Here is a 19993-nt window from a genome sequence, read left to right as displayed (position 1 = left end):
AAGGAGAAGTGTGATGAAGTGAATGAAGGAGGCATGTGAGCAGTTGAGGTACTGGTTCGATATCACAAACTAGGATGACCTCTGCAGACCACATGGAGAGGACATTGACAGTCTGACCGCATTCATCACAGGATACATACACTTCTGTGTGGAAAACACTGTGTCCTTAGACTTAGACAAACTGTATTGATCCACAAGGGAAATTGTTCCACACAGTAGCTCCAAGGTTTTCCAAAAAAACAAACCCTGGGTCACCACTGAGCTGAAGGCCCTACTGAACGAGAAGAAGAGGGTTTACACCTGAGGAAACAAGGAGGAGCTGAGAGGAGTCCAGCAGGATCTTAAATATTAGATCAGGAGATGTAAGAAGGACTACAAGCAAAAACTGGAACAACGGCTGGAGCAAAATAACATCCGAGGAGTGTGGACCAATCTGTAATGGACGAGGGAAGTGGTCACCAAGATTCTGGCGACCAAGAGTGGGCCCCACTGCAACCCCTTCACATCTACACCACACGCCTCCACACCGGCCCCAGTCGTTTATACCTCAGCATAGTCCTAACAAACCCCTCTCAGTCAGCCCGCCACAACCCACCAGCCCAGTTCACCGCACGCAACCATCACCCACACAACACTCCATCAGTCTGGATCAATTGAGGAGGGAGTTGGGAAGGAACAAGGTCAGGAAGGCCCAGATGGCCTAAGTTACTCAGGAAATGTGCGGACCAGTTAACTGGAGCCGTCCACCACATTTTCAACCCAAGTCTCAGCCTGGAAAAAGTCCCCACATTCTGGAAGACCTTCATTGTGGTTCCAACCCCTAAAACACTTTATCCCAAGCAGCCAAACCACTTCAGACCTGTTGCACTGACCTCTCACCTCATGAAAACTATGGAGCAGACTTAGCTACATTCGAGCACAGACCGTGTCAGCAATGGATCCCTTGCAGTTTGCGTACTGACCAAGCCTCGGGGTGGATGATTTCATGCATCGGGCTCTCAACCCCCTGGAGACTGCAGGAAGTGTGGTCTCATGTACTTCTCTAGTGCTTTCAACACCATCCAGCCGGCACTTCTGCGGGTAAAACTGGAAGAGGCGGGAGTGGACCATCACCTGTCTGCATGGATCATTAACTACCTCATCGACAGGCCGCAATACATGAGGCTGCGTGACTGTTCTTCAGATGTGGTCATTTGCAGCACAGGGGCTCCCCAAGGGACGGTGCTTTGACCTTACCTGTTCACGCTCTATACCTCAGACTTCAGGCATGACTCCAACTGCTGCCATCTGCAGAAGTTCTCGGACGACTCTGCAGTGGTGTGATGTGTGGAATACCGAGAAGTCATCTCAGCCTTCGTCGACTGGTGTGCACGTAATCACCTGCACTTGAACACCAGTAAAACAAAAGAGCTTTGGATTGACTTCTGGCGGTCAGCTCCACCACCCACACCGGTGAACATCCAGAGATCAGATATAGAAATAGTGAACTCATTTAAATACCTGGGTGTTCACCTCAACGATAAACTGGACTGGATTCACAATTTAAACATTGCCTACAAGAAGGGTCAAAATCGCCTAGACCTCTTGTGGAGACTGAGGTCCTTCGGGGTGTGCGGGTCAATGCTGTGCACCTTTTACGACACTGTGGTGGCTTCTGCGGTGTTCTATGCCATTGTTTGTTGGAGTGGGGGCACCGGGGTCAGAGACAGGAACAGATTTAATAAACCGATTAAGAGAGCTGACTCCGTCCTAGGCTGCCCACTCGGCAACAGAATACTCGTATTTTTAAATTGAGACAACGTTGATGTCTAACGTTGGATCCACGTTGTTGGTTGGGAAATGACCAAATTTCAATGGTCAAATCAACGTCAGAAACTAACATTGAATAAATGTCGTCAAAAACCATGTTGTTTCAATGTTGTTTTGTGTTTGTGTTGTAAAACACTGGTCGGGAAATGACCAAAATTCAGTGGTCAAGTCAACATCAGAAACTAACATTGATTAAACATCATCAAAAAGCATGTTGTTCCAACGTTAGGTTTGAGTTGCTCAACATCAGGACCTAATTCAACATGTTCTCAAGGTTTTTTAATGTCTTGTGCCTGCTGGGTACTGTATAATCATTTCATTTATCTTGCTGTTCGTAGAATACAGTCATCATTTGACAGATCATCGTGCTCTTTGCTTTGTGCCTTTCCGTGCCATAGCTTTCCCTATGCTTCCCGTGCACTTCTCTGCTGCCCTATTTTTGCTTTTGTCATTAAATACATTTTTACTTGCACCTCGACTGCCATCTCTGCATCCTGGGGTTGAGACCAACAAAGCCAAACCGAAACATAAAATGATGTTATATATCATAAATGAATGTGTACGTATTCTGTTGCAGCAGCTAAAGGAGATCTTCATAACAAGAGACATGTCACAGGACTGTAGGTGTAGTGCATCATGAAAAAATACAAATACTTTATCGTAGCTGCAAGTGTGCAAATGCTTTGTATCCAACTTTCTGGGGTTTTTTTTCCCACGGGATTGATCCTCATAGCAGGTTGAGGCTGACAGATAATGTTTTTCTTCCATTGGCATTCATTGCCTCATCTCTCAGACTAGCATTTCATATGGCAACACCCTTCTTCTACAAATGCACGACTATGTTCCCCATCCATTAGCGTCATTACTGTCACCAGGTTACATTCTCAAGGGCTTTTTTTTTTTTTTACAAGACATCATTTTGGACTAAAAACAGATATAAGTGCCAGCGTGCATATTGCAGTGTATTATGCAGGTCACTGTGAGTAGTGCTCGTGTTGACAGCCTATCATTTGTACGCCAGGCATTTCTCGTTTTTCCCAGATCGTGGTAGCGTAAACGTGAACTCCTGCACCTGGAAGGCTGCTTGTGACTTTTTATCTTTCCTCTGTTGCTCTTTCCCGGTTATTTCGTGCACTTTTCACCGTCTGCCTTTATCGGCATTCACTGGGGGAAACACTGCCAGGGTTCTTATCTCTCATCCTTAATCCCATCTAATCAATAAAACTAAGACAGCCCCACACTTGCAGAAAAAGCAGCAATGTGTGCTCTACACAAAGATAGCTAGGCAGTGTGTACTGTGGACAATTCAAGCATGTGTACATTTTCTGGAAATGAGCATACATTTACATATTTTGCTACTTTCAATAGGGCTGTCAATTAATGCATACTTTTTTTTCCCCATTCTATTTTGTGCTATTCTTCCAAGCAATCATGTGGGAAGTGTGATGTCAGCTCAGGGAAGGTACCTGGTAGGGTAGTCAAAAATAACTAATATAATCAATTAATGATGTTCCAACATTTAACGTAAATAACACATATGCATCATAGCAAGCAACGCCCTTTCCTAAGTTCTATGACTCTTTATCCAGACCTGAACACGTCAACAGTGGTGCTCAGTTCCAACTCATATTCGGAAGGTATTCACAGTGCTTCAATTTTTCCACATTTTGTTATGTTAGAGCAGGGGTGTCAAACTCATTTTAGATCGAGGGCCACATGGAGAAAATTCTACTCCCAAGTAAGGTAAAATCACGGCACGATAACTTAAAAATAAAGACAACTTCAGATTGTTTTCTTTTTTTTAAAATAGAGCAAGCACATTCTGAAATTGTACAAATCATAACGTTGTTTTTTTGTTTTTTTACACTTATATGTTGTGGTTAATAGCATATATATTTTATTTGTCGTTGTTTATATTTTCTCAATAAATTATGTGATAATGTTCATCAGTCAACTCATTGGTGTTAATGTTCAATCTATCAAGATAAAATTTTTTATAACAAAATAAAATTAAAGTATGTTATTTATGTAGTTTGATAATTTTCCTCGACTGATGTACTAACATCATGTGGTTTATTTTGTAAATTCTGTATGTCGCATCATCATCTACAAAGATACAAAGAATTTATATTGCGACATCCAGTGGACACATTTAGAACAGCTGTTTCTTTCATTCAAAAATTTCAGGTTCATTTTCATACTTAGTAAACTCATCCCGCGGGCCGGATAAAACCTGTTCGCCATACGTTTGACACCCCTGTGTTAAAACGTTATTCCAAAATTAAGTGATTTATTTTTGTCCTTAAAATTCTACACACAATACCCCAAAATGACAATGCGAGTAAAGCGAGACATTTTTGCAAATTAAAAAAAAACAAAAATCTAAGAAATGGCTAACTTTTTTAAGTTTGCCCAAATGCACCGGACAGACTCTCAGACCATGAGAAGCAAAATTATCTGGTCTGATAAGACAAAGCTTGAAGTCTTTGGCGTGAATGCCAGGCGTCATGTTTGGAGGAAACCAGGCCTACAGTGAAGCCTGGTGGTGGCAGCATCATGCTGTGGGGTTGTTTTTCAGCGGCACGAACTGCGAGACTAGTCAGGATAGAGCGAAAGATGAATGCAGCAATGTACAGACACATCCTGGATGAAAACCTGCCGGAGAGCGCTCCTGAACTCAGACTGGGGCGACGGTTCATCTTTCAGCAGGACAACGATCTCAAAGGAATGGCTTCAGGACAACTCTGTAAATGTCCTTGAGGGGCCCAGCCAGAGACCAGACTTAAATCTGATTGAAAATCTTAAAAGAGATCTGAAAATGGCTGTGCACCTATACTTCCTTTTTAATCTGATGAAGCTTGAGAGGTGCTGCAAAGAGGAATGGGCGAAACTGCCCAAAGATAGGTGTGCCAAGCTTGTAGCATCGTCTTCAAAAAGACTTGAGGCTGTAATTGCTGCCAAAAGTGCATCAACAAAGTAATTTATTTTTTATTAATTTGGAAAAAATTCGAAAAAAAACAAAAAACGTTTCACATTGTCATGGGGTATTGTGTGTAGAATTTTGAGAACAAAAATTCATTTATTCCGTTTTGGAATAAGGCTGTGACATAACAAATAGTGGGAAAGGTGAAGCGCTGTGAATAATATCGGGTTACACTGTATACTGTATCTTCAACTCGCCACGCTTACTTATTCTACACCAACCACACACACGTGAGGTGCATTCACAGACACCGGAACTTCCAACATCAACACAAGCATGTTGTTACAAGGACACAACTTGACATCAATGAGTAAAAACTACTAAGACACTTGAAAATAATTGAAGTATTCTATCTTACACACAACAAGAGCAATGGTTAAGATGGCGCAACTGAGTTGTGTAGCATTAAATTATGGTTATTGTATGTTAGTTTTACGGTTCTTACTGGACTGGGTTTACACATTGAAACACTGAAATTCTGTTTGTAGAATACAGTGAAAGTGGCAATATTTCAGGCAAATTTGAAAATGGTGAATAAATAATTTGTAAACCGTTATTAAAAATGTAATTATTTGCCAGTTCTAGTTATTGCAATTATTGATACTAATCATCTTTATCATTTTCTATCAAGTATATATGAGCAATTAACTTTGCAACGGCACACATTGAGTTATTTATAGTGATTAAAAACATACTTTACAGCTCTGCGATGCCTTCAGGGACCACAATTACAGACACTAAGATTTTGCAAGTAGAAGGTTGGTAGTAAAGCTGGCAAAACGAATGAAAAAAAAACTAGAAAAGCACTGATCTCCCAATAGTAAATAATTTTTTTTTTTTTTTAAATCCTAAGTAAAGACGTTGTTCAGGATCAGCCCCATAATTTAGTTATATATGGTATATCTATTTTTAGGAACACTAATACAAAACCTCACAATAATGTCTGAATGCTAAATCCGTTATGACAGACCAAATGAGACACCCAGAATGTACATGAAAATAAAGAATGTGGGATTTACAATATTAACTATGAACGATAAAACACTGAATATTGACAACATATGAACATCACACCCCCTCTCGGTCGACATATTTTGCAATCAAGCGAAACACAACAAAAATGCAACAAACACAGCCAAATATGAATGTGAAGGGTAAAAAAACCCTACCTACGATCTGATATATCTGATACATCACTAAACTTTTGAATTTTGTTGTAAAAATTCCCTTTCCACGTCTGTCCCTGACACCCACATTTCAGCCTGGCCACTCTGGAAACACTCTGTGGAAACGCTCCTCACCCACACTGCTTGGTGCCTCGTCTGAGCTGCTGTAACTTAGATTACCATAATAACTAATCATATTACCATAGTAACTAGTATGTCATGCAAAAGCGCAGATTTCAACCATTGAAATACTTTGTATAGTTCAAGACTTACGGTCATTTGAAAACATCACTGCACATCATAATGGCAGCTACAGTTTCCATATTAAAGATCTAAAAAAATTGTTTGGCAATGTCCGACGGGCCCGGTTGAAAAGTTTAACGGGCCGCATGTGGCCCCCGGGCCTTAATTTGCCCAGGTCTGCTTTATCAGTATCACGCAGTATCATGTGTCAAACCCTTCTCCGAAAAGCTGTGCAATAAAAAACATGATCATTGTAGCCATTAATACTGACTTCTTTTTTTATTTAAAAAAATCAGCACAAATTGTTATTTTATTTTGTAGGCTAAAGTGTTTAATGTATTGTGCTCCTGAGTTAATGTTGCTGATCAATTTGAATGTATTATTATTAAGTTTGATCCATTTTATTTTACAGGATCAAATAATTCAAGTGGGTCCAAAAAAAAATTTTTTTTTCAAATTTCAAGCAAATTGATACATTTTAAATATTTTTTTGTTATATATGAAAAAAGAATGTTAAAAAAAATATGTCTTTTTTTGAACATTTACTTTTCTTCTTTAGTATTAGTGTCCCCGGTGGATTCGGGGACACTAAGTCCTCCCTCCGCCCTCCCGTGACTTTGGACTTTTTCTGGATTTTTATTTTTTTTCTGTGGACATCTGAAATCTGTCCCTAAGGAGGGGGGTGCTGTTATGACCCGTTGCCCGGATCATAGTCTATTTACGTTTTTGATACCCTTGTTGTTTAAGCACCCCTGTTTTGTGTCTCCTTGGTTGCTATGGTTATTCATTGTTTTCACCTGCCTCTGATTAGTGTTCGGGACGTTCACCCGTTCCCGGGCACTAATCAGAGAGCTATTTAGTCCTGTCTTTTCGCCTCAATCATTCTGGTGCTTTTGTTTGCTCTCATGCAACGGTTACGCGTATTCCTTGTGTTTCTTGCGCTAAGTTCCGCCTTAGCTTTCCTTGTGAGCTATCCTGTTAGCTTCCCTTGTGTTAGGCACGCTTTTTTGGTTGTTTTGTAATGTTTTCCCTGATTTATGAGAATAAATCATTATTCTTACCTGCAAACTGCTTCCTGTCGTTCCACCGCCTCCTGGAAGGACGACCCCTTGTCACAGCCTGGGCGCATTGGAATGCGCCCTCATCCTTGTGCTCTGCTTGTCTCACCTTGGGACACGGCCACGGCCGCGGCGCACTTCTAGGGACGCGCTGTGCGCGTCTCCGCTCTGCAGCAGCCACCAGCTGCAATCATTCACTGACAATCGGCGCACCTGTCGGTAGTGAGGACGCTGCCTTCATAAGCCTGCTGAACCGGCCATCAGGGCCGGAATATAGTCTCCTGTATAGTAAGCTATCATCTGCTGCTTGATACAATCCTGTTCTCTCAGTGTTTTCCCTTCCGTGTTTCATTGTCGTGTCATCCTACCGCAGACCTCCGTTCCCGTGTTTTGACGTTGCTGTGTGTCTCGTCATTCCTTGTCGTTCCCCTGCTTCTCGGACTGCCCCTTGGATCTCGACCTCCCGCTTGGACACGGATTCCCCTCTTCCCCTGGACTTCCTCATCTCTCGTTCAACACTTGGTAACACACACTTCAGCTAACTACACACATAACCTTACACCACATACACTTTTGGATCTAGTTCACACTCCATTCTATTGTTTATTTATTGTGTATTGTTTGATTATTATATATATATATATGGTTAATATATATAATAAATCATTGTTCATACTGCCCCCTGGTGTCTGAGCCGTCACCTCCCCTTAGTCCGGGGGTCGGCAACCCGCGGCTCTAGAGCCGCATGCGGCTCTTTAGCGCCGCCCTAGTGGCTCTCTGGAAATTTTTCAAAAATGTATGAAGAATGGAAAAAGATGAGGGGGAAAAAAAATCTATTTTTTTGTTTTAGAATGTTTTCTGTAGGAGGACAAACATGACACAAACCTCGCTAATTGTTATAAATCACACTGTTTATATTAAACATGCTTCACTGATTCGAGTATTTGGCGAGCGCCGTTTTGTCCTACTTATTTTGGCGGTCCTTGAACTCACCGTATAGTTTGTTTACATGTGTAACTTTCTCCGACTTTCTAGGACGTGTTTTATGCCACTTTTTCTGTCTCATTTTGTCCACCACACTTTTAACGTTGTGCATGAGTGCACAAAGGTGAGTTTTGTTGATGTTATTGACTTGTGTGGAGTGCTAATCAGACATATTTGGTCACTGCATGACTGCAAGCTAATCGATGCTAACATGCTATTTAGGCTAGCGATGTGTACATATTGCATCATTATGCCTCATTTGTAGCTATATTTGAGGTCATTTAGTTTCCTTTAAGTCCTCTTAATTACATTTATATCTCATGACACATGTAATATGGCTTTTAATTTTTTGCGGCTCCAGACAGATTTGTTTTTGTATTTTTGGTCCAATATGGCTCTTTCAACATTTTGGGTTGCCGACCCCTGCCTTAGTCCAACCACAACACCCCTACCATCAACATGCCCCGGTTCTGTTACAGATACAGATATGCAGAGGTGTACTTATAACAATTGTGCAGACAAATGATACTATTTATAGTCGCGGCGGAGAGTGGGGTGGCGAAAACAGAAAATAATTCAGAAGCTCTGCCTTACGTTTACGGTGCGAGCTTCAATTTCTCAACAGGCTTTGTAGGCCACAACAATAACAAACATGATAGGGACTGATAAGGCATCTGGGAACATTTTAAGTAGGAAATTACACAAGCAGCTTGTTCCTTCGTGACTTTGTGCCGTGTGATTGCACTCAGGTGTACGTATGCATGTGGGCTGCAAGGTCATCTGGAGCGCTCTGATGAAATAAAGCAGATCTGCACACAGAACTAACGAGTGTCAGCAGCTCTATTTAAAGCAAAAAAAAAAAGATGGATGGCGTGTGAAAGGACTTCAAGTTTCTCAGTTAAAACAGGAATTGTCCTCATTCTAACCAAGCAAGACCACTCGCTCATCTGGTGGGCCATCTGGCTCCGATGCCAAGAGAGGCAAAACGCCAAAATTTCAACAATCCCTCATCTGGGCTGCTGGACTGACTGATGAGGTGCACTGCAGCAGCAGCAGCCATGACCCCGCTCAGCTCTCCACTTACTTTTTTTTCCCAGAAACAACATCCAGCCCGTGTGACATGTTTGCTCGCAGTACCTCGATGGAGGCGTTGCGCAACATGTCACCATGGCCGCGTTCGAGTACGTCGCACACAGAGAGGCCCATTGTGTGCACGCCAATGTTGACATAACGCACCCCGGTGGTTATAAAACCTGGCACTTGACAGTAGAAATGTAAGATGATAGATTTGACTCATGGATGACATACACTAATGAACACTCGTGTTTACGTTAACCGCGCTCAAACAAACGCTCGGGCAATGTTCCCCATTATTGTTGTGCACCTCGTACTAGCCAAGCAACATAATGAGGCACTGGGAGGCCTGTTATACTTCAGAAGTTATTGCAGTATTTATGGCAAATTTGTCAAAATGACTTCCTTTCTGAGGTCAACGCTGCTGGCCTTTACTTTTTCACAGACCTCCATTTGCCACCACCTTGGAGACAGCGCACCTCAATCTGTCTTAAATTACCCGTGAGGACTGACTGGAAGCCACCCAACCTCCATCTTCCTCTACTTTCAAACACCAGTCTTTCATCCATCCATCCATTTTCTACCGCTTGTCCCATTCGGAGTCGCGGGGGTGCTGGAGCCTATCTCAGCTACAATCGGGCAGAAGGCGGGGTACACCCTGGACATTATTATTATTTGTAAAATATTATTATTACTTTATTTAATATATGTTTTGTATTTATTATTATTATTTGTGTGGTATTTTTTTGTATTTATAATGATTTTTGTATTTATTATTATAATTTTTTGTACATATTATTTTATTGTTTATTTTTATGTATTATTATTGTTATTATGTAATGATTTTATTATTACTATGTATTTATTACTATTTATTTCTTCTCATTATTATTATATATTTCTTATTATTATTATAATCAATATTACCATGCCCAACATACTCAGTGGCCTAGTGGTTAGAGTGTCCGCCCTGAGGTCGGTAGGTTGTAAGTTCAAACCCCGGCCGAGTCATACCAAAGACTATAAAAACGGGACCCATTACCCCCCGTTTGGCAGTCAGCATCAAGGGTTGGAATTGGGGGTTAAATCACCAAAAATGATTCCCGGGCGTGACCATCAATGCTGCTCACTGCTCCCCTCACCTCCCAGGGGGTGATCAAGGGTGATGGGTCAAATGGAGAGAATAATTTTGCCACACCTATTGTGTGTGTGTGACAATCATTGGTACTTCAATACACACAGTATGTTTACATGCACTAAAAAACTAAATTACTTAATTTGGTTGAAACTAGTTAGTAATGTTACAGTGGCTCAAATATATTAAATATACTTGTTAAATAAAACCTCTGCCTTGCTTTTAATTAGAGATGGCAGGCCGATATTATCGGCCGATAAATGCTTTAAAATGTAATATCGGAAATGATCGGTATTGTTTTTTTTATTGTCGGTATCGGGTTTTTTTCTGTTTTTCGAAAAAAAATTTTTTTAATTAAATCAACATAAAAAACACACTTACAATTAGTGCACACTTACAATTAGTGCACCAACCCAAAAAAAAAAACCTCCCCCATTTACACTCATTCACACTCATTCACACAAAAGGGTTGTTTCTTTCTGTTATTAATATTCTGGTTCCTACATTAAATATCAATATATATCAATACAGTCTGCAAGGGGTACAGTCCGTAAGCACGCATGATTGTGCGTGCTGCTGGTCCACTAATAGTACTAACCTTTAACAGTTAATTTTACTCATTTTCATTAATTACTAGCTTTTATGTAACTGTTTTTATATTGTTTTACTTTCTTTTTTATTCAAGAAAATGTTTTTAATTTATTTATCTTATTTTATTTTATTAATTTTTAAAAAAGGACCTTATCTTCACCATACCTGGTTGTCCAAATTAGGCATAATAATGTGTTAATTCCACGACTGTATATATCAGTATCGGTTGATATCGGTATCGGTAATTAAAGAGTTGGACAATATCGGATATCGGCAAAAAGACATTATCGGACATCCCTACTTTTAATAAATACTTAGGCCTAGTACACTACTGTATTTTAATATTGGTCATTATGTTCGTAGAGTGTTTTCTGAGGTGCTACTTTGAGACTTTGGACTTTTTCTGGGATTTTTGTTTTTCTGGGGACATCTGGAATCTGTCCCTTAGGAGGGGGGTACTGTTATGATCCGTTGCCCGGATCATAGTTTGTTTACGTTTTTGATACCCTTGTTGTTTAAGCACAACTGTTTTGTGTCTCCTTGGTTGCTATGGTTATTCATTGTGTTCACCTGCCTCTGATTAGTGTTTGGGACGTTCACCCGTTCCCGGGCACTAATCAGAGTGCTATTTAGTCCTGTCTTTTCGCCTCACTCATTCTGGTTGCTTTTGTTTGCTCTCATGCAACTGTTATTCCTTGTGTTTCTCGCGCTAAATTCCGCCTTAGCTTTCCTTGTGAGCTATCCTGTTAGCTTCCCTTGTGTTAGGCACGCTTGTTTTGTTTGTTTTGTAACGTTTTCCCTGATTTATGAGCGTAAATCATTATTCTTACCTGCAAGCTGCTTCCTGTCGTTCCGCCGCCAGTTAGTAATGTTACAGTGGCCCAAATATATTAAATATACTTGTTAAATAAAACCTCTGCCTTGCTTTTAATAAATACTTAGGCCTACTACACTACTGTATTTTAATATTGGTCATTATGGTCGTATAGTGTTTTCTGAGGTGCTACTTTGAGACTCACTGACTTAGTGTTTATGCCAGTGTCCCTCAAAAAAATCACAATATTTTTGGAAACGGCTACAGCCTTTCAACTGGCTGCAGTTTCATATCCTAAAGAAGTGCCTCCTTTAAGGATTAACACAGACTTTTTTAAATTTTGTTTATAGGAATGCACCTGGAGCTGCGAGCTGTGCTGAGGCAATAATCTCCACGTGTGAAGGATTACCTTGCTTTTTAATCAATGATGAGATTGACATCATCAGAAATATTGATGATTTATGCGAGAGCGACGCCTGCCTCGGAAAGATAAAAGCTTTTTTTTTTTTTTTTTTTTTAAATCACACTTTCTTTGCTTGCCTGTAAAATGCATTGTGTGTACTTTTTGAATAGACAACACAGAACTTTAATTGCCTCATATTTTTGTTGCAATGATGTCCAAACACCATCAATCACACGTGTGAACAGATCCATATACCTGAGTTTTGGCAGCTTTTTCCGCCTTCCATCGCAGCTTTTTTCGGCTCTTAAACGCCTCCCTGCAGTGACAATGACGGCGACCTGTGGAGCGCTGGTGCGGGCTGCTGATGTGCTCCCACTGACTCTCTGGCTGGCATTGGGGATGGAGTCTGTGTGAAATGATTAATGGCTTGTCTCAGTACTTCACAGGAAAATGTGGAACTATGCAAATTCCCAGCACATTGCAACAATTTCGGCTGAAGTGAAGGAGTCTGACATCCGAGCTTTGAGGAACTCCCAAGTATGGAGATAAAAGAATAACACAAAAAAAAATTGAATTGGACAGAATTCAGGAAAACTTTGTAGATGTAAAACAACCAAAAAGTAGACTTTGGTGGATTAGCTGTCACATTTTGTGCATCCAGAAAGTATTCACAGCGCTTCACTTTTTCCACATTTTGTTATGTCAGAGCAGGGGTCACCAACCTTTTTGAAACCAAGAGCTACTTCTTGGGTACTGATTAATGCGAAGGGCAACCAGTTTGATACACACTTAAATAAATTGCCAGAAGTAGCCAATTTGCTCAATTTACCTTTAACTCTATGTTATTATTAATAATTAATGATATTTATCTTTGTGGAAACACTGATCATCTTAATGATTTCTCACAATAAATATATATAGAAACAGATAAATATCAATATGCAACACTTTATTTTGATATTTTCTCTAAGTGCACATTTTTCAAATTGAACATTTTCAAATGATCACTTCTAAGACATTCTTGTGAAATTACAATATCCCATTTTAACTAGCTAGCCACAAAATTTTTTTTTAACAAATCATGAATTACTTTGCACCATGTTTGTACAAATAATAACTCATGTAAAATACAAAAGTCAACTCTCAAATTTTTAAATAAATCATGTCACACTTCGAACTGGACACCAAATCTGTTATCTGTTTCTTTGTCAGTTAGTGAAGACCAAGTCTTTAAAATATTTTCTTGGATTTTCACATTCTATTTGAGTTTTGTCTCTCTTAGAATTAAAAATGTCGAGCAAAGCGAGACCAGCTTGCTAGTAAATAAATACAATTTAAAAAATAGAGGCAGCTCACTGGTAAGTGCTGCTATTTGAGCTATTTTTAGAACAGGCCAGCGGGCTACTCATGTGGTCCTTACGGGCTACCTGCTGCCCGCGGGCACCGTGTTGGTGACCCCTGTGTCAGAGCCTTATTCCAAAATTCTACACACAATACCCCATAAAGACAATGTCAGAAGTTTTTTCAATTTTTTTTTATTTTGCAAATTTATTAAATTTTAAAAATAAATTCACATGTACGTAGTTTTTTTTTCTTTTCCATTTTAATATATTTGCAATAAAAAAATGGAAAAAAAATAAATAAATAAAAACTTTCCCATTGTTATTATGGGGTATTGTGTGTAAAGTTTTGAGGAAAAAGGCTGGAAAATATGTGGAAAAAGTAAAGCACTACGCTTTGAACCCTGCGGCCTATAAAACGGAGCGGCTAATTTATGGATTCTGAAAAGCAAACAGTTAAAAAAAAAACAAGCAGACAAACTGAATAGGTGTGTCATTGTTTGTGCTACGGCAGCATCTTTTGGACGAGTTTTCTCACTACAGGTGGTGCAGTGGCTGCCTTGCCCTTCTGTTACCATGAATTGATTTACGCGGACCCCGACTTAAACAAGTTGAAAAACTTATTCGGGTGTTACCATTTAGTGATCAATTGTACGGAATATGTACTGTACTGTGCAGTCTACTAATAAAAGTTTCAATCAATCAATTCAATCAATCAATCAATGTTTAGATTTATGTTCAAACCTACCGGAAGTACAAGTTCCGTTCGGTTGTCTAGCTGTCCATAGCGTTTCTACAGTAAGGATTCTTGATTTATCACTCCAAGCAATGATTGTAAGTTTTACAATATAACTAAAGCAGTTTTTACTCACAAACCCGTCCCATGTGTGATGTCTGTAGAAGTGTTTTCAGGCATATTTGTACGTGCTGTGGTAATTTAATGAAGCTGTCTTTGTTTATATTATTATTTTACAATGTCTTGCTTTTTGTATTGTTTCAGTTTCATAAATTCACCAAAACGTCACAGTGGAGTTATTGTAGGAGTCTGTTTAGCTGATTGGAGAACCAGCTTCCACATCTAGTGGGTCCATGACGATGACTTCTGTTTTGTTTGATCAGCCGTTTTACTGCCGTGTTACAGACACAATTAAGGTATGTAAATAAACATTTACACAATCTTTCTGTGTAAATAACTAATTTCACAAAGTATCTATCTGCGTCTAATAGTCCGGTGCGGCTAATATATGGAAACATGTTATTTTCTTTAAAATTTTAGTGGGTGTGGCTTATATCCTGGTGCGCTCTATAGTCCAGAAAATACTGTAAGTTAGAACTGTGCACTACTTTGTATTAGAAATGGCCACAGCTGAGGATGTATGTGAATGTACGAGCCAGTCTGCCCCACAACAAGAGGATAGAGAAAAAGAAGAACCTTATTGACTACATCGTCGGACTACAATGGCGGGCTTGCGCTAAGATCTTTGGGTATATTTCTACCATATATGGAGATATGCACTGATGTCACCAACGGGGGAAATATCACAAGTTGGGCGCGTTTGAAGGAAGTATGAAGGAAGGCAAGACTGTTTTATAAACATCCCCGCCATGCCTCCATAGTTTGATCTCACATTTTTGGGACTTATGCTGATGCTAAATACACACAAAACAGGTGAAGTAGGTTTTGCATAATAGGTCCCCTTTAAATTGATTTTAATTTATTTCCATGAGCAACATTTGTTTGAGATGCAAGTATCTTGAGTTAGAACTCCATCACAGAACCAATGGAGCTCGAGTGTATTGCAAATATAAAACATGGAAAAGAGTCGTTTGACTTGTTTGGGATCCAATGCGCTTACCTGCTACCCCTCAGCCCCTTTGAGTGGCACCTTATTCGTCATATGAGGGCATACTTGCATACTTTCAGGGATCCAACAGGCCTTTGTCATGGCTCTGTAATTCGACACTTGAATGCATGTGGAGCCATGGGCTCAAATTACAAAGCCTTTGCCTCGCTAAGGATAATACCCCCCGGGGAAGCTGCATGGGAGGTAGTGAGCTGCCCCTTCAAACCTTCTCACATCACATTGCGGCGATAATGATTTGTGTAGTGATGCAACACTGACTAGAACACAGAAAAAGGACATTAGGAATATTAGGACATTGTTTTGTTTGTTTTTATAAGATAAAGCAGTCTTGCTTGTATTAGTTTTTTACATTGATAAAATATAAAGTCTGCAACATATTTCCTGCATTCACAAAGAAGGAAGTTATAAGGAATACTAGAATTTACAATTCTGGCAGGAATTGCGTGTGAATGCCCTATGTGTGGATGTTGGAACGGTTCGAATCGGATGAGAAATGTGGGATTTGGAGACATTTGTATTTTACCCATTCATTTTCAATGGGGGAGAAAACTACTGGAAATTCCGGGAAAACCGGGAATTTGGGGAAAGGGAAAACATGTTTTGCATTCGATATATATCGTAAGAGTAGTGTGTATAGATGGTTGAAAGGTCAGAATCGGGTTTAAAAAAATGCGAACATTTAAAAACAATTTAGGGTACTGTATAGCTAAGATATATGACCATTTGAATGGGAATTTCCTAGTAATTTTGAAATTTCAGGGAAAAACAGGAATTTTTGAAAATATAGATAATACCACAATTGTCCTAGATGATATGAATGGGTTTGTGTTAGAATTTTTCGAAATGGTTGAAAAATGTTGACGTAGTAACTGTCCGAATTTTAATTGGAATTTCCGAATTCCTGGAATTTCGGGAAAACAGGGAATTTTTCTACGAAAAAAAAAAAAATTAGGAAAAATGTTTTGAGGGTGGAATGGTTAAAAAAAACGGTTGAAAAATAAAGGTAAAATTGGGCTTTAGAAAACCGGGAATTCTGGAAATACCTGGACATTTTTTTAACCTGGTAAATGGTAGTTTGATTGTCCAAGGTGAGATGAGTACCAGTTCGAATCGGTTGAGAAATGTGGGATTTGGAGACCTTTGAATTTTGCCCATTCATTTTTAATGGGGAGAAAACTACCGGTACTGGAAATTCCGGGAAAACCTGGGAATTTGGGGAAAGTTCGATATATCGTAAGAATAGTGTGTATGGATGGTTGAAAGGTTGGAATTGGGTTTAAAAAATGCGAAAATTTAAAAAATGTTTGGATATTGTACAACTATGAATACGTCCATTGGAATGGGAATTTTCTAGTAATTTGGGAATTTCAGGGAAAAACAGGAATTTTTGAAAATGTAGATAATACCACAATTGTCCGAGATGATATGAATGGGCTGGTGTTGGAATTTTTCGAAATGGTTGAAAAATGTTGACGAAGTAACCGTCTGAACTTTAATTGGAATTTCGGAATTCCTGTAATTGCGGGAAAACCGGGAATGTATTCCGAAAAAAATATATAGTTAAGAAGAAAGTTTTAAAGGTGGAATGATGAAAAAAAACGTTGAAAAAAATGTACTGTGAAAACTTTCCAGGAGGAGGTGAAATAGGGCTTTGGAAAACCGGGAATTCTGGGAAATTTTTTGAACTTGGAAAATGGTAGTTTGATTGTCCGAGGTAAGATGAGTGCGTTGATGGTGCAACAGTTCGAATCGGTTGAGAAATGTGGGATTTAGAGACATTTGTATTTTGCCCATTCATTTTCAATGGTGAGAAAACTACTGGAAATTCTGTGAAAACCGGGAATTTGGGGAGAGGGAAAACATGTTTTGCATTCGATAAATCGTAAGAGTAGTGTGAATGGATGGTTGAAAGGTCGGAATTGAGTTTAAAAAATGCGAACATTTAAAAAAATGTAGGGTATTGTACAAACGTACAACTAAGAATACGTCCATTTGAATTGGAATTTCCTAGTAATTTGGGAATTTCAGGAAAGAACAGGAATTTTTGAAAATATAGATAATACCACAATTGTCCTAGATGATATCAATAAGTTTGTGTTGGAATTTTTCGAAATGGTTGAAAAATGTTGACGTAGTAACCGTAAGAATTTTAATTGGAATTTCGGGAAAACAGGGAATTTTTCTACGGAAAAAAAAAAAAATTAAGAAGAATGTATTGAAAGTGGAATGGTAAAAAATGTGGACTATGAAAATTTTCCAGGAAGAGGTCAAATAAGGCTTTGGAAAACCGGGAATTCTGGGAATACCTGGACATTTTTTTAACCTGGAAAATGGTAGTTTGATTGTCCAAGGTGGGATGACAGCGTTGATGGTGCAACAGTTCGAATCGGTTGAGAAATGTAGAAATTGTGCCAGTTCGAAAAATGGCAGATTCATTTTCAATGGGAAAAATGTCACATAAAACCGGGAATTCTGCGTAATCTGGGATATTTAAAAAAAAATTTTTGGGAGGGCTCACGTTTCCCCGTCGGGCCAAACGCTTTGATGCTGGAACGGATGCGATCGGATAAAAACTGTGGGCTGTCGCGCGTGCCAAAGTTTTGCGGTGGATTAATAATAATAGTTTTTTTGGTGTTGAATCTTATATGTGTGAATGATTATAAGATTTCCTTCTTTACTTAACTACACTGGGCTGCATATTGGTACTGTTTGCTAGTCAATTGTCAAAAAAGCATAAAAAGGGCACATCCTTATCTCCTTAAAACAGTGTCATTGAATACAAGCGTGATTAAAATCGCCTGTTTCGGTCGGATCAAATGACATGGAGGTAAGTGTCAATTGTTTGTACTGCAGGGAAGATGACAGATTAGGAGGCAGAGACAGAAAGAAGAGAATGGGACCATGACAGTATTCAGCTGCTATTTTTACACGCCATCAGTAGACATCTTTTTTGTATTTTATATGTTATATGTTATATTCTATACTGCTACTATGGTCCATTTTTAGTCTACTTTATACCTTTATGCCCTTGTGTGCATTATCCTTTCCATCCTTATCCTTTCCATCCTTTGTAACTGAGTTACTGTATGGAACAATTTCCCTTGTGGACCAATAAAGTCTAATCTACCCTCCATTTTTTTTTTTTACAGCTGTTGTTATTGCTATTAAAAATACATGTAATTATCAATGTTATTATTGAATTAAAGTGTCATTAATGTAAGGTGTTTTCCCATATATGCTGTATTAATTCATTATTACATAAATGGTCCTTTATTCACTTAATTTGTTCTTATATTGCACAATAAATTATCTACAAGCCCAATTTAACAACCTTAATATGACAGATTCTTTAGCCGTTTCTGACACATTGTGGACTGTGATGAATGTTTTCCCGTGGTGCAAATCGACCTGACTGGACATGGCTTGAAGGTAAATACACTACCGTTCAAAAGTTTGGGGTCACATTGAAATGTCCTTATTTTTGAAGGAAAAGAACTGTACTTTTCAATGAAGGTAACTTTAAACTAGTCTTAACTTTAAAGAAATACACTCTATACATTGCTAATGTGGTAAATGACTATTCTAGCTGCAAATGTCTGGTTTTTGGTGCAATATCTACATAGGTGTATAGAGGCCCATTTCCAGCAACTATCACTCCAGTGTTCTAATGGTACAATGTGTTTGCTCATTGGCTCAGAAGGCTAATTGATGATTAGAAAACCCTTATGCAATCATGTTCACACATCTGAAAACAGTTTAGCTCGTTACAGGAGCTACAAAACTGACCTTCCTTTGAGCAGATTGAGTTTCTGGAGCATCACATTTGTGGGGTCAATTAAATGCTCAAAATGGCCAGAAAAAGAGAACTTTTATCTGAAACTCGACAGTCTATTCTTGTTCTTAAAAATTAAGGCTCAAACACAAAATTGTTTGGGTGACCCCAAACTTTTGAACGGTAGTGTACATGTTTAATTTCTACTATAAAAACTGTCCAAACAAAAGGCGCTCACAGCGGAGGCACAAAACTTAACGCTGGAAACAAAACTAGCACTTTGACGTAAACTATGGACATGAAACAAAAGAGACTAACTGTGACATTAACAAACAAAAACTTACTTGCGGAGACGTGAGCAGGGCAGCATGAACTATGAAATTGCATGAAACAGAGTATCAGGGGTAATGTCGCCAGCTGACTACCTGGCAACTACAAGCTTAAATAATAGTGACTGGATTAGTGACAGGTGCGTGAGTCCGAACACCAGCAGCAGGTGAAAATCATATGCCACCATGGCAACCAAAACAAACAAGAGTGCACCAAAAAACAGGAAATATGGAGTTCCAAAACCAACAAAACATAACCAAACAAAACATGACCACAGAACATGACAGTTTCTGTCCTTTATTAGAGAATGTTAACCTCAAATTAAGAATCCTTCTTTGTACAAGCTTTTACATTTATGAACCACAGACTAAATAAAAATATGTAATGTCGTTAGCTACTGTGCGAATTTGTTTATTTTTTAAAACT

At 39.0% G+C, this 19993-nt stretch overlaps 1 long non-coding RNA gene across 1 annotated transcript in view; it reads right to left on the bottom strand.

The window, feature by feature from the left end:
* Positions 1-8682: 8682 nt before the first annotated feature.
* The window catches only part of LOC133664506 (uncharacterized), a 47049-nt gene continuing 35738 nt past the window's right edge, over positions 8683-19993 (bottom strand). The window contains exon 3 of the long non-coding RNA XR_009828590.1: positions 8683-12666. This is a non-coding gene — a long non-coding RNA (uncharacterized LOC133664506). The remainder of the gene's footprint in view (positions 12667-19993) is intronic.

Source organism: Entelurus aequoreus, linkage group LG02 (assembly GCF_033978785.1).
Source record: "Entelurus aequoreus isolate RoL-2023_Sb linkage group LG02, RoL_Eaeq_v1.1, whole genome shotgun sequence".
NCBI lineage: Eukaryota > Metazoa > Chordata > Actinopteri > Syngnathiformes > Syngnathidae > Entelurus > Entelurus aequoreus.
Note: the sequence above shows the minus strand (reverse complement) of the source record. Positions and strands in the feature narration are given on the sequence as shown.